Raw genomic sequence first — 11,513 nt, forward strand, 5'->3', positions numbered from 1 at the left:
AGGCTGTCCCAAACCTGCAAAAAGATGGACAGCCACCTAAAAAGAGCTTCCGGGAGGTCCAAAAGGGAGGGAAAGCTGAAAATACCTCATCTAAGGATCATGGGCCAAAGAAGAACAAATTTGGCTTGACCTCCGAGCAAAGGGAGCAATATGACAAGGAGGGATGTTTTTCTTGTGGCAGCAAGGAGCATATGTTTAGACAATGCCCTAACTGCAAATCAAAGCATGAGAACAAGCAAACCAAGGCAAATGTGCATGCAGTTTCGATATGTAGGGAAACACAAAGCATGACAGAAAAGAGAGGATGGTATGCAAAAACTATTCAGATATGGCAGTCGCCTTGGGTATGGAGACTAAGCAATGTAACATCACAGATACTTGAAACAAAGGCACAAAAGCCAAGCTTAAAAGCAGAATCTTCATCAAAAGTTAGAATCCCAAAATCCGAGTCGATTCTCAAAAATGTTTCCTATCCTAAGGGAAATGGAAATTTCCCTCTACTTGTGGAATCAATATGTCATGTCACTATGGGGAAACGTTGAAACTATACATATGATTCTACCTAGAAGTTTTCATGACTCTACCGACCAGCTACACTCGGGCCAAACAATACTGAGTGTGAAGAGCAAAGTTTGGCCTGACTAGGTTGCTGTGCATAACGAAGTCCTATTTTGGACTAGCAACCTAGTACTAAGTCATACCCGTTCCAAATGCCAATGGTCAAATGTTCCAAGGGTCCTTCACTTGGTCTTGTCACACGCATGTGATCTCTCCAGTGTCCTTTCACTCGTCTAACAAGGTGTATAGTTCACATAGATATGGGAATAGTACCACTCGATTCAATTAAGTCTAATAAGCATTGGGAATAGTACCATTTGTGACTCATTGCTTGGGCCTTCAGAAATAGTACCGGTTATATCTAGAGCAACACACAAACTTAAAGGATAGTACCACTTGAGCCTAGTGTCATAACAAGTCCAATGAGCAAAAGATTAGGGGTATCGAATGTTATCCAAACTCTACGTTTTACACACTGTAATGGAACCTTGGCCAAAAACACCTTAGAGGGGAGGTGGGGTCAAGTTTCAAATCCTCCCTTATTTCATAAGAAATCATAACCTTGAAATCTAGAGTAGAGATTGCTCCATAGATATGTCCAAATAGTGATCGATATTCTAGATAACAAATATAATACCGTTGCCATAAATTAGTTTGACATATCCCATCCAAGGGAGCCATGAGAAACCATCAATCCATAGATAAGACCATGGATACCCATAAGGAGTACTTCACTATCCTCTATCCATAATCCATGGATGATCCAATATACACATATCTCCATTACGAGAAACCATGATTTTACATAAAATACGAATCTCGTTCCAAATAGGAAAAATAGCCATACATGCATAGTCCTAATTCTATCCTTAGCTTACTATGCTTACATATTTGAAGAAAATATTCTAGATTCTCTTTGCAAAGTTGCAAGGGTAAGGTATGCACAAAACCAGTGCAACAATCTTGTAGAATATAGAAAATAAATAAATAAATAAATACTATAATCTTGCAAAACTCAAAATATACTTAGCTTTCCATGTTTGTTGAAATTGAATTTTCCTTGTCCTTGAGTACGAAGAGGGGGTGCTTTGGTCATTGCCAATTATTCTTAGATTCAAAACTATATCTTCTCCTAGAGCTGTTCCTTTCTCAAATCAGCTTTGTGCATAGCTTGCACAAGTAATTAACTTGCAAGATTTTTTTCCCAAACTGTCCGTTGAAATCTCCCAAAATTTGGTAGATAACTAGCAAGTGGATTGATAGGCCTTTGGCTCTCTTATCAATCTAATCGGGCGGGTTTTTCACACACAACTATTAATGTAATTAAGTACTTAAATTAGGACTTATATCATCCACTTAAACTGCACTAATAGCCTTGTGAATTCCTTGGTCAAGACTCTTTTCGTGAGTTTAAAGGAAAGTTGTGATACTATTTAATTCTAGAGTTTACCTTAGCCTTGCCGAAGCATGTGTCATTGGGTCTTGCCTTAGAGCCACAATCTGTAACTTCCCATGTGGGTGCGTTGGCGTCCTCACTCTGTTGTCATACTAGAATGCTCCTTTGCCAAAGGGGTGAAGGGAGATATCTCGATGCCTAGATGTAGGCAAGAAGAGGTGGTCCTTCGCGATGGTTCTCTCTCACAAAAGACAAGAAAAGAAGAAGCTAATGCAAGAGGGAAACCTACAATCATGTAGGCATATGCTCACTTATGGTAGTGCTATGTGTGAACAGGGCTTAACCAAGGGTACTTTTTTCCATGTGGTTTTTTCCCTTGGACATCAAGTGTGAAAGGACTAACATATAATATTTTGTACTTCTATATTATATGGATGTGGCACACATGCAAGGGTTGACTTGCATTTTGTGGATACCACACTTTTGGCTCTCCCTCTCTCTCTCTCATTTCTGTGTGTGAGCTTCTCTACCCTGAACCTAACCCTAATGTGCAGGTTTGTGTGTGTGAGTGTGTGAGTCCAACACCCAACATTTGGTATCAGAGCTGGGAGCTGGCCCTGGAAATTTGCAGCTGGAAGAAATCCTGCGAAATTGCGTCGAAAACTGACGTTTCGTCCGTCGCTTGCGTTTTTTCGTTGACGCTGTGTTTTTTTGTCGTTGTTCGTCCGTCGGGTTCCGTCGTTGCTCCACCATCCGGCCGCCAGAAACGGGCGGCACTAGTGGGGAGCCCTCCACCACCGCCCAGCTCGTCAGCGGCTCTTCCACGTGCAGTCGACGCCCAGTTCCATCGCCGCCGTCTCAACTCGCCGTTGCGTCCCGGTCGACCACGTCCGTCGTCGCTCATCTGCTCAGGCCGGCTCGACCCGCCGTCGCCGTTCCTGCTCCGGTCGCCCTTCGCCATCGACTCGAGACACCCGCGAGCCTGTGTGCTCGGCCTTCGCCTCCGTCCGCTAGTTCAAGGCCGTCGGCAGACTTGACGTCTGCACAGCGCTCGCCTCTGGCCGGTCCGACTCCAACGCCCGTCTCTGTCTCACCCGACACCAGTGCCCAGCGCCCGCCTCTGCTGGTTCGGCACCTGCCCAGCGCCCGCCTCTACCTACGCTTGCCTGGCCTGACACCTGGCGCCTGCCTCGTCACCTGTGTGCACCCGTCTGCAGCTCTGTAGATCTCACGACACCTGCAGCTCTGCACGCCTCCGCCAGTTGCCACGTGCATACACCAGCCTGCAGCTCCGTGTGTTCTCCAGCTGCAACGACTTGCCAACAACGTTGATTCTCCAGTTGCAACGACTCCCTCCAACATTTGTTTTGCACGACTTGGCCAACTTGCTGGCTAGTTACCTCAAAGGTGTTTTCTGTACAAATTTTTGGTCAAACACAAATACAAGATTTTGCAGCCATTCCAGTGCAGGTCATATGCAGATTTAGCAGACACTTCTGTGCAAGTCAAATTCAAAGGAAAATTGCAGGTGCAATTTGGGGGATTTCTCAATTCCAGGACAAATTGATATAATTGGGCATGTTGCTTTGACTGCAATTTGGGGGTTTTTTAAATTGAGGTCAAAATCTGCAAATTGAACCTCTCTCATTTGTAAAAATTTGGGGGGTTTTCAATGAGGTCAAAATTGGCAAATTGAACCTCTTACATTTGTAGAAATTTGGGGCTTTTCTGAAAATTGGCCAATTAGATGCACGTTGAAGTGATTGGAGTGCATAAAAGTTGGGGATTTTTTGATTGGAGCATGTAATTGGGCATTACAGTTGCGATTTGTCATGTATGTATACACATTGTGTGTAATTGGACAATTTGGTGCAGGTTTATACTTGCTTTGATTTGCAGGCATACATTTGCACAGGACATTTGGTTGCCTGGCAGTGCACATTGGTGCTTGGTTTGCTTGCAGATATATTTTGTTGACATGGCAGAGAATGCTACAGATGTATTTGGTGTGCTCACCCAGGAGGACAAGCTGGATGGATCTTACTACTCCCTGTGGAGTTTCATGATCCGTAATTTGATGGTAGCCAAAGGGCTTTGGGGCATCCTGTGTGGTGATGACACACGCCTACTTACCATACAGCCAGCCACGCCTCAAAGGAGAGGTGCTCAAAGAGCTCCTGATGTAGATCCTGCTTTCACACAAGAGCAGAAGAGATGGGACTCTAGAGATGCACAGGCCATGCCATCGATAGCCCTTTCAGTGAAAAGGACTATTTTTCCGCACATTCGTTCATGCAAGACATCGAAGCTTGCATGGGACACATTGGAAGCAATGTATCAGGTACGCAATGAGGCAAGAGTTGCCTACTTGAAGAGGCAATTGGATCTTCTTTCTATGGATGAGGGTGACTCCATGACAGATCATCTCACCAAAGTGAAAGATTTGTAGGAACAATTGCTCAACATTGATGAGGTTATCCCAGACAGACAGATGGTCACCAACACTCTTCATTCTTTACCGCCTTCCTACTTGGGCTTTCACACCTCTCTCAACCTCTCAATGAGAGGAGGTGGTAATCCCGTCACTTTTGAAGAGCTCGTGGGTTTACTCTTGCAGGAAGAGCAAACAAGAGCAAACTTATCGAGCAACTGTAGTGGAGAAAAGGCATTTACAGCCAAGGATAAGGGTAAAGCAAAGAGCTTTAGGCATGGGGGACAACAGTTGTCAAATCCCCACGGATCCCCTCGTGATCGATCTTGGTTCGAAACTCGAATCCTGCAAACAAACGAACAACAAACAAGCAAGGGGGTGCAGGCCTGACTCACCTTCCAACCATGACAGCCGTGGGCAAGCCCACAGTCTTGGCTGTCCCCACCGAGCCACGAGCTGAGCTAACTAGGTTGACGTACCGACCAATCTCCTCCTCGCGACGTCCCATACCGCCGCGAAGCTGCCCTCGCGGGCCTCTAGATTGCTGCCGGCCTCGGCTGCATAAAGCAGGTGCACGTCTGCACTAGATCCAGGCTCCAAGACCATAGAGCTCTCACAAACTCGCGAGACTCTCTATAATACAATAACTAACCTTGGCCACCCTTTTATAGGCTCTTGGCCGGTCATCGGGCGTCCACACTTGGCCGCCCGCTCGTCCATACTTGGGTGCCCGCCCGTTAGTATATCCCTAACTCAGCTCGTCAATCAGCCTGCCTAGTTCCAAGCTTCCCCAAGCCTCGAAACTAGTCTTGCATGCGTATAGCACACGGTAGATACGCACTGTGCACATGACATACTCCCCTTCCTCTAAGAGCTCACTCCTGAGCTCACTAAAAAGCCAGGGTAATCTCTCTGAAGAGAAGTCAATGTCTCCCATGTAGCGTCCTCCTCAACACGATCCTTCCACTTGATCTTGTATTCCGTGATAAGCGTATGACGCAATCTTCGTTCACGAAATCCAAGAATCTTTTCAGGTTCGTGCGGAACAAACGTCATGTCTTGGACATCTATAATTTCTTGAGGAGTAAATAACTGATCTGCTCCACCCAGTACTTCCTTAAGTCTACTGACATGAAATACAGGATAAACTTTCACATGAGAAGGCAAATCCAATTCATATGCAATTGAACCAATCCGTCGTGTAACACGAAATGGTCCACAGTATCTAGGGGATAATTTCGGAGATCTACCTGTTCGTAAAGTCTCGGAATCTTTTGGAACTCGCAAATACACCATCGTTCCTTCAGAGAACTCTCTAGGTGAACGATGTCTATTAGAATAAAACCTGTCTCGGTCTTGAGCACTTCTAATAGATTCCTTCGCAACTTGTAACATTTCCTGCATATCTTGCAAAAAATTACGTGCTGCATCATGCTGAAGTCCTGAGAATCCTATTGTAACAGGTGATCTTGGCTGAAAACCGTACATAAGCATGAAAGGACTAAACCCTGTACTCGTATGCTTAGTACTGTTATATGCAAATTCTAACATAGGAAGATAATCCTCCCATGAACTTTGTCTTTTGGATACATATGCTCGAAGCATATCCTCCAAAATCTGATTCACTCTTTCAGTCTGGCCATCAGATTGAGGATGATCTGAGGAACTCAAATTCAAAGTTGTTTCCAACTTCTCAAAAACAAGTTTCCAAAAATCACTCGTAAACTTAGAGTCCCTATCACTGACTATGTCCTGCGGTAACCCGTACAGTCTAAACAATTGCTCGATAAACTGCCGAGCTAATTGCGTAGCTGTAATAGTCTTGCGGATCGGTAAAAATCTAGCCATTTTTGTCAAGCGATCTACCACAACCCAAATAGAATCGTGGCCTTGATGTGTTCTTGGCAATCCGGTAATAAAATCCATGGAAATACTTTCCCATTTATTACCTGGGATTTGCAAAGTATGCAACAACCCAGCCTGACTAAAGCGTTCAGCTTTATTTGCTTGACAAATCTGACACTGGAGAACATAATCTTCTACATACCCTTTCATCTTCGGCCAATAAAAAGTGTGTTTCACTAAAGATAGTGTCCTATGTACCCCAGGGTGTCCAGCAGAAGGGGCGTCGTGACACTCCCTCAGAATCTTGGACCTAATGTCCGGGATCTGTGGTACACAAATTTTGTCATTACGGAATAGTAAACCATTCCGAATCATCCACTGACCTCCTGCAGCCTGAATGGTAGACTGCACAGTCACCGAGTCTTGGTCAATCAATGAGCTCCCGTCCTGGATCTTCTGCCAAAATGGACCAAAATAACTATCAGTCCTGCAAAGCCCTCTCAATGACTGAAATAAGTCAGTAGAAATCTCGGTGAACGACAAAGTATTCACCTCTCTAATCTGACTAAGCGCATCTGCAATATTATTCATGGACCCTTTCCTATAACGGATCTCAAAATCAAAATCTTGCATTAACTCTGCCCAACGAGCTTTCCTGCCTCTCAAATCATCCGCATCACACACATACTTGATTGACTGATGATCAGTCAATACCACAAACTTGGAGCCATATAAATAATGTCTCCAAACCTTGAGAGCATGAATCACAGCATAAAGCTCCTTCTCAAGGGTTGGCCAACGAGATTGAGTGTCGTCTAGCTTTTTACTTTCAAAAGCAACCGGTCTACCATCTTGAAATAAAGCAGCCCCGATAGCATAGTCACTGGCATCAGTTTCAAGAACATAAGGCCGACTAGGATTAGGCAATGCTAAGATAGGTGCTTCCTTGACTTTATCTTTCAAAAGTCTGAAGGCCATATCCAAATCGTTATTCCAAGTGATAGGCTGATTGGACTTACGTCCACGACCTTTCAATAAGTTGGTCATCGGTAGTGTGAGCTGAGAGTACTCCCGTACAGATTTCCTAAGAAAAACTACAAAACCGAGAAAAGAACGAAGTTGTTTCACTGTTCGCGGTATAGGCCAGTCCAAAACCTTCTGAACTCGGTCATAGTCAATGCTCAATCCATCTCTAGTGATCTTGTGTCCCAAGTAAATGATGTCGGTCATAAAGAACTCACATTTACTCAACTTAGCATATAGTCGATTCTGTCTTAAAATAGATAAGACAATCGTGAGGTGTCTGACATGATCCTCAAGAGTACGGCTATATATCAAAATATCATCCAGGAACACTACCGCAAATTTTTCCAAATGTTCACGAAAGAGATCGTTCATCATTTGCTGGAAAGTGGCTGGAGCATTGGTTAACCCAAAAGGTAATACGAGAAACTCGTAATGGCCATACCTAGTCCGAAAGGCGGTTCTTTCGACATGCCTTTCATGAATACGTATCTGGTGATAGCCAGTACGCAAATCTATCTTCGTGAAATATTTCGCTCTTGCTAACCGGTCAATTAGGTCATCTGATCTAGGGAGAGGATAACGGTTCTTAATTGTCAGCTTGTTCAATCTTTTGTAATCTATACACATTCTCCAAGTATTGTCCTTCTTTCTCCTAAGCAACACAGGTGCACCCCAAGGTGATTTACTTGGACGGATCTGGCCCATCCTCAAATAATCTTCAAGTTGTTTAGCCAACTCATCTTCCTGAGCTTGGCTCATCCTATAAGGTGGAATACTCACAGGATGAGCACCAGGGATCAAGTCAATACGATGATCTACTGCCTGTTCAGGTGGTAAACCCGATGGCAGTTCCTTAGGAAATACATCTTGAAACGAATCAAGTATCTTTTGTAATTCTTTGCTTTCAAACACACTTAATTCATTCACATCCATGGAAGGGATGAGAAAAGAAGAAAGTGGAATCAAGACACAATGGAAAGCGGTGTACAAAGAAGAATTCATTATATTTCCAAAATCAATTGTATTTACAAGAGGTCCCTGAGAGGGATGGATACAATCACCTAAAATACTATACTTGGTGTCCCTATGCTGAAAAGAAAAAATATGACTAGACCAATCTATCTGGACGTCAAGAGTCTTAAACCACTCAATCCCTAATAACAAGTCTACATTTTCCAGATGCATAACATAGTATTCCAGAGTATCTTTGTAGTCCTGAATCTGGATTGGAAGCATCTCGACCTTGCGATCCCAAACTTGCCTTCCCGCAGGTAGACGTACCTCATAGGTATGGTCGCTGAGTGTCGTATCAAGACTCAATTTCTGCACAAGTTTGTAGTTAACAAAGTTATGCGAACTGCCAGGGTCTAAAAGAACGTGAATTTCATGGCCATTCACTTCTCCATAAACTCGGAGAAGATCATGTATGCCAAATACCTTAGAATTGAACAGACAATCAGAACAAGTACTAGGGCGAGAGAGTACAGTAATTGACGTACCTGTCAAAGACAACTGGTTAGCTGCCTTTGGCTTGGGTCCTGCGTTTGACTTGGTACCTTTTTTCTTCGGGCACTCATTACGCATGTGTCCTTTTTCTTCGCAGATAAAACAACGTCCTTCCTTCTTGAGCTTCAAAGCCCTAAGGAGTCGTTTCTTCTTCGCGGGTGTCGAACTGGAATTCTTCGAAGGTTGGTCTGAAGACTTGCCTTCATTCGTGTTAGCCATAGGTAAGGAGAACTTTCTTTTATGCTTGTTCCCCTGCTCGGTAACGGGTTTTGACTTGGAAGAGACCATCGTATCATCATAGATACGAGCTGAATGAATGGCCTCGTCCAAAGTTTTGCATTTGTTATTTTTAACCTGTAATCGGTACGAGTCTGGTAAACCAGCTACGAAAAACCCCAAAAGAGTAGTGGGATCCATCTTTGTAGCCTTCATCTGCAAGTCACGAAACTTCTGGAGGTAGACCTCATAAGTGAGGTGCTGCGAGGTCATGGTCAAAGCTGAAAACCGGGCAACAACATCGTAGTCATCCTCTTTCTTGAGGAATTCTTTCTTGAAAATATCTTCAAATTGCGCCCAAGTCATTGGCTTTGGGTTCAGTTCCTTCCACCATAGCAAAGCTTTGCCGGACAGGAAACTTGCTGCTAACTGTATCTTCTTTCCATCATCATATGGATGAAACTGAAAGTGAACTTGCCACTTATGTAGCCAAGTGTCCACGATCTCCTTGGTTCGCTGCTTTTGCTCGCCCCCGAACGGTTCCGGAGTAATATTGGGGCCTAGAGCGAAAGCCAAGGTATCCATGCCCGAAAAAGTAGAGAGGGTAGTGGTCAATAGAGCGATGGAGTTCTGCAAAGCCTGCATCTGGGCTGCGATTTGTGCCTGACGTTCCGACGAAGAAGCTTCGAGAGCTACTTTGAACTCTTGGAAATCAGATTTTGACACAAACTCGTCAAAAAGATCGGCATCAGTGCCTTCCGTAGCCGGCAAGCCTTCGCGTTCCACGAGGGGCTCCAACTCTGATTCTTGGGTCGACATCGTGAAGAGGGTACGTGGAGAGAAAATTCGATCTTTGCACAATGAAAGTGCGAGCGAACTTGAGAGCTTGAGAGCTTGAAAACTTGAGAACTTGAGAACTCGAGAGATGTGTGGCAAGAAGCCCACGTGAGGGGGTTTATAAAGGTTTCCCAAAAGCCAAAAAATCTCGAAAAGTTAAGCTTAGCTTTTGCTTTAGCTTTTGTGTTTTTTTTTGTGAATAAATATATATATATATATATACATATTTTAATATATATATATATGGATATATATATTCTAAAGTCTTAAAAAAAATAAAAACCTTGGAAACCTTAGAGAGGGGAGGACTTTTAAAAAAAAATTAAACTCCCCTAAAAAAAACAAAAACGAAAGCACTAAAAAAGATGCTTTCCTTACGTTGTTTTTTTTTCGCTTCCCTCCTAATCTGGTGGCGTCACCCCGTCGGCCATCTCACATGGCGGCTGCTGGCGTCACGTGCTTTCCTGCGCCATCCTGCGCCTGCCGTCGGCTGATGGAACCCCGTCGGCTGCTGCTGGAAGCCTGCGCTGGTCGCCTACAAGTCATGGCTGGGCGCCTGCGTAGGCCTGGGTGCTGCCCGCCTGGCCTGTGCGCCGGCCTGGCCTGGGCACCAGCCCAACGTGCCTAGCCTGGGCGCCTAGATGGGCCTGGCTGCTTGGCCGCCTGGCTTGGCAGGCCTGGCCGCCTGGCTACACAGGCACGTGCGCCTGCCAGCCAGCCGTCGATAGCATACCAACGTCCCCGCCAGCGCACAAACCTGGCCGCCTGTAAGCGATTCAGCCAAACAATCGAACAGCACAATCTCTTGCTCTCTCTCTCTCGTGCGCCAAAAAGCTACGAAAAGCATTATGCTTTTTTTTCTTTTTTCTGTTTTCTCTCCGTGCAAGTTATGCGACTGCACACAAGACTTCTTCTTTGCAAAGCAATCAACCCTATTAAAACTACCATCTCCCATCATCAACATGGGTTTCTTTGATGAAGAAAAAACACATACAAATCTGAAAACTGCAGTATGCACAGAAAAACAACAAGTTTTTTTTAACACATACCGTTCTTCGACCTCTTCTTCTCTACCTACCGACTTGCTCGTTCACGAGGTATGCTCTGATACCACTGTCAAATCCCCACGGATTCCCTCGTGATCGATCTTGGTTCGAAACTCGAATCCTGCAAACAAACGAACAAGGGGGTGCAGGCCTGACTCACCTCCCAACCATGACAGCCGTGGGCAAGCCCACAGTCTTGGCTGTTCCCACCGAGCCACGAGCTGAGCTAACTAGGTTGACGTACCGACCAATCTCCTCCTCGCGACGTCCCATACCGCCGCGAAGCTGCCCTCGCGGGCCTCGAGATTGCTGCCGGCCTCGGCTGCATAAAGCAGGTGCACGTCTGCACTAGATCCAGGCTCCAAGACCATAGAGCTCTCACAAACTCGCGAGACTCTCTATAATACAATAACTAACCTTGGCCACCCTTTTATAGGCTCTTGACCGGTCATCGGGCGTCCACACTTGGCCGCCCGCCCGTCCATACTTGGGTGCCCGCCCGTTAGTATATCCCTAACTCAGCTCGTCAATCAGCCTGCCTAGTTCCAAGCTTCCCCAAGCCTCGAAACTAGTCTTGCATGCGTATAGCACACGGTAGATACCCACTGTGCACATGACAGCAGTCTAGCCAGGCTGGTCATGGACAGCCCTC

The sequence above is a fragment of the Cibotium barometz genome, chromosome 18, assembly GCF_041138505.1.
Source record: "Cibotium barometz isolate CiBa-2024 chromosome 18, ASM4113850v1, whole genome shotgun sequence".
In the NCBI taxonomy this organism is placed as follows: domain Eukaryota; kingdom Viridiplantae; phylum Streptophyta; class Polypodiopsida; order Cyatheales; family Cibotiaceae; genus Cibotium; species Cibotium barometz.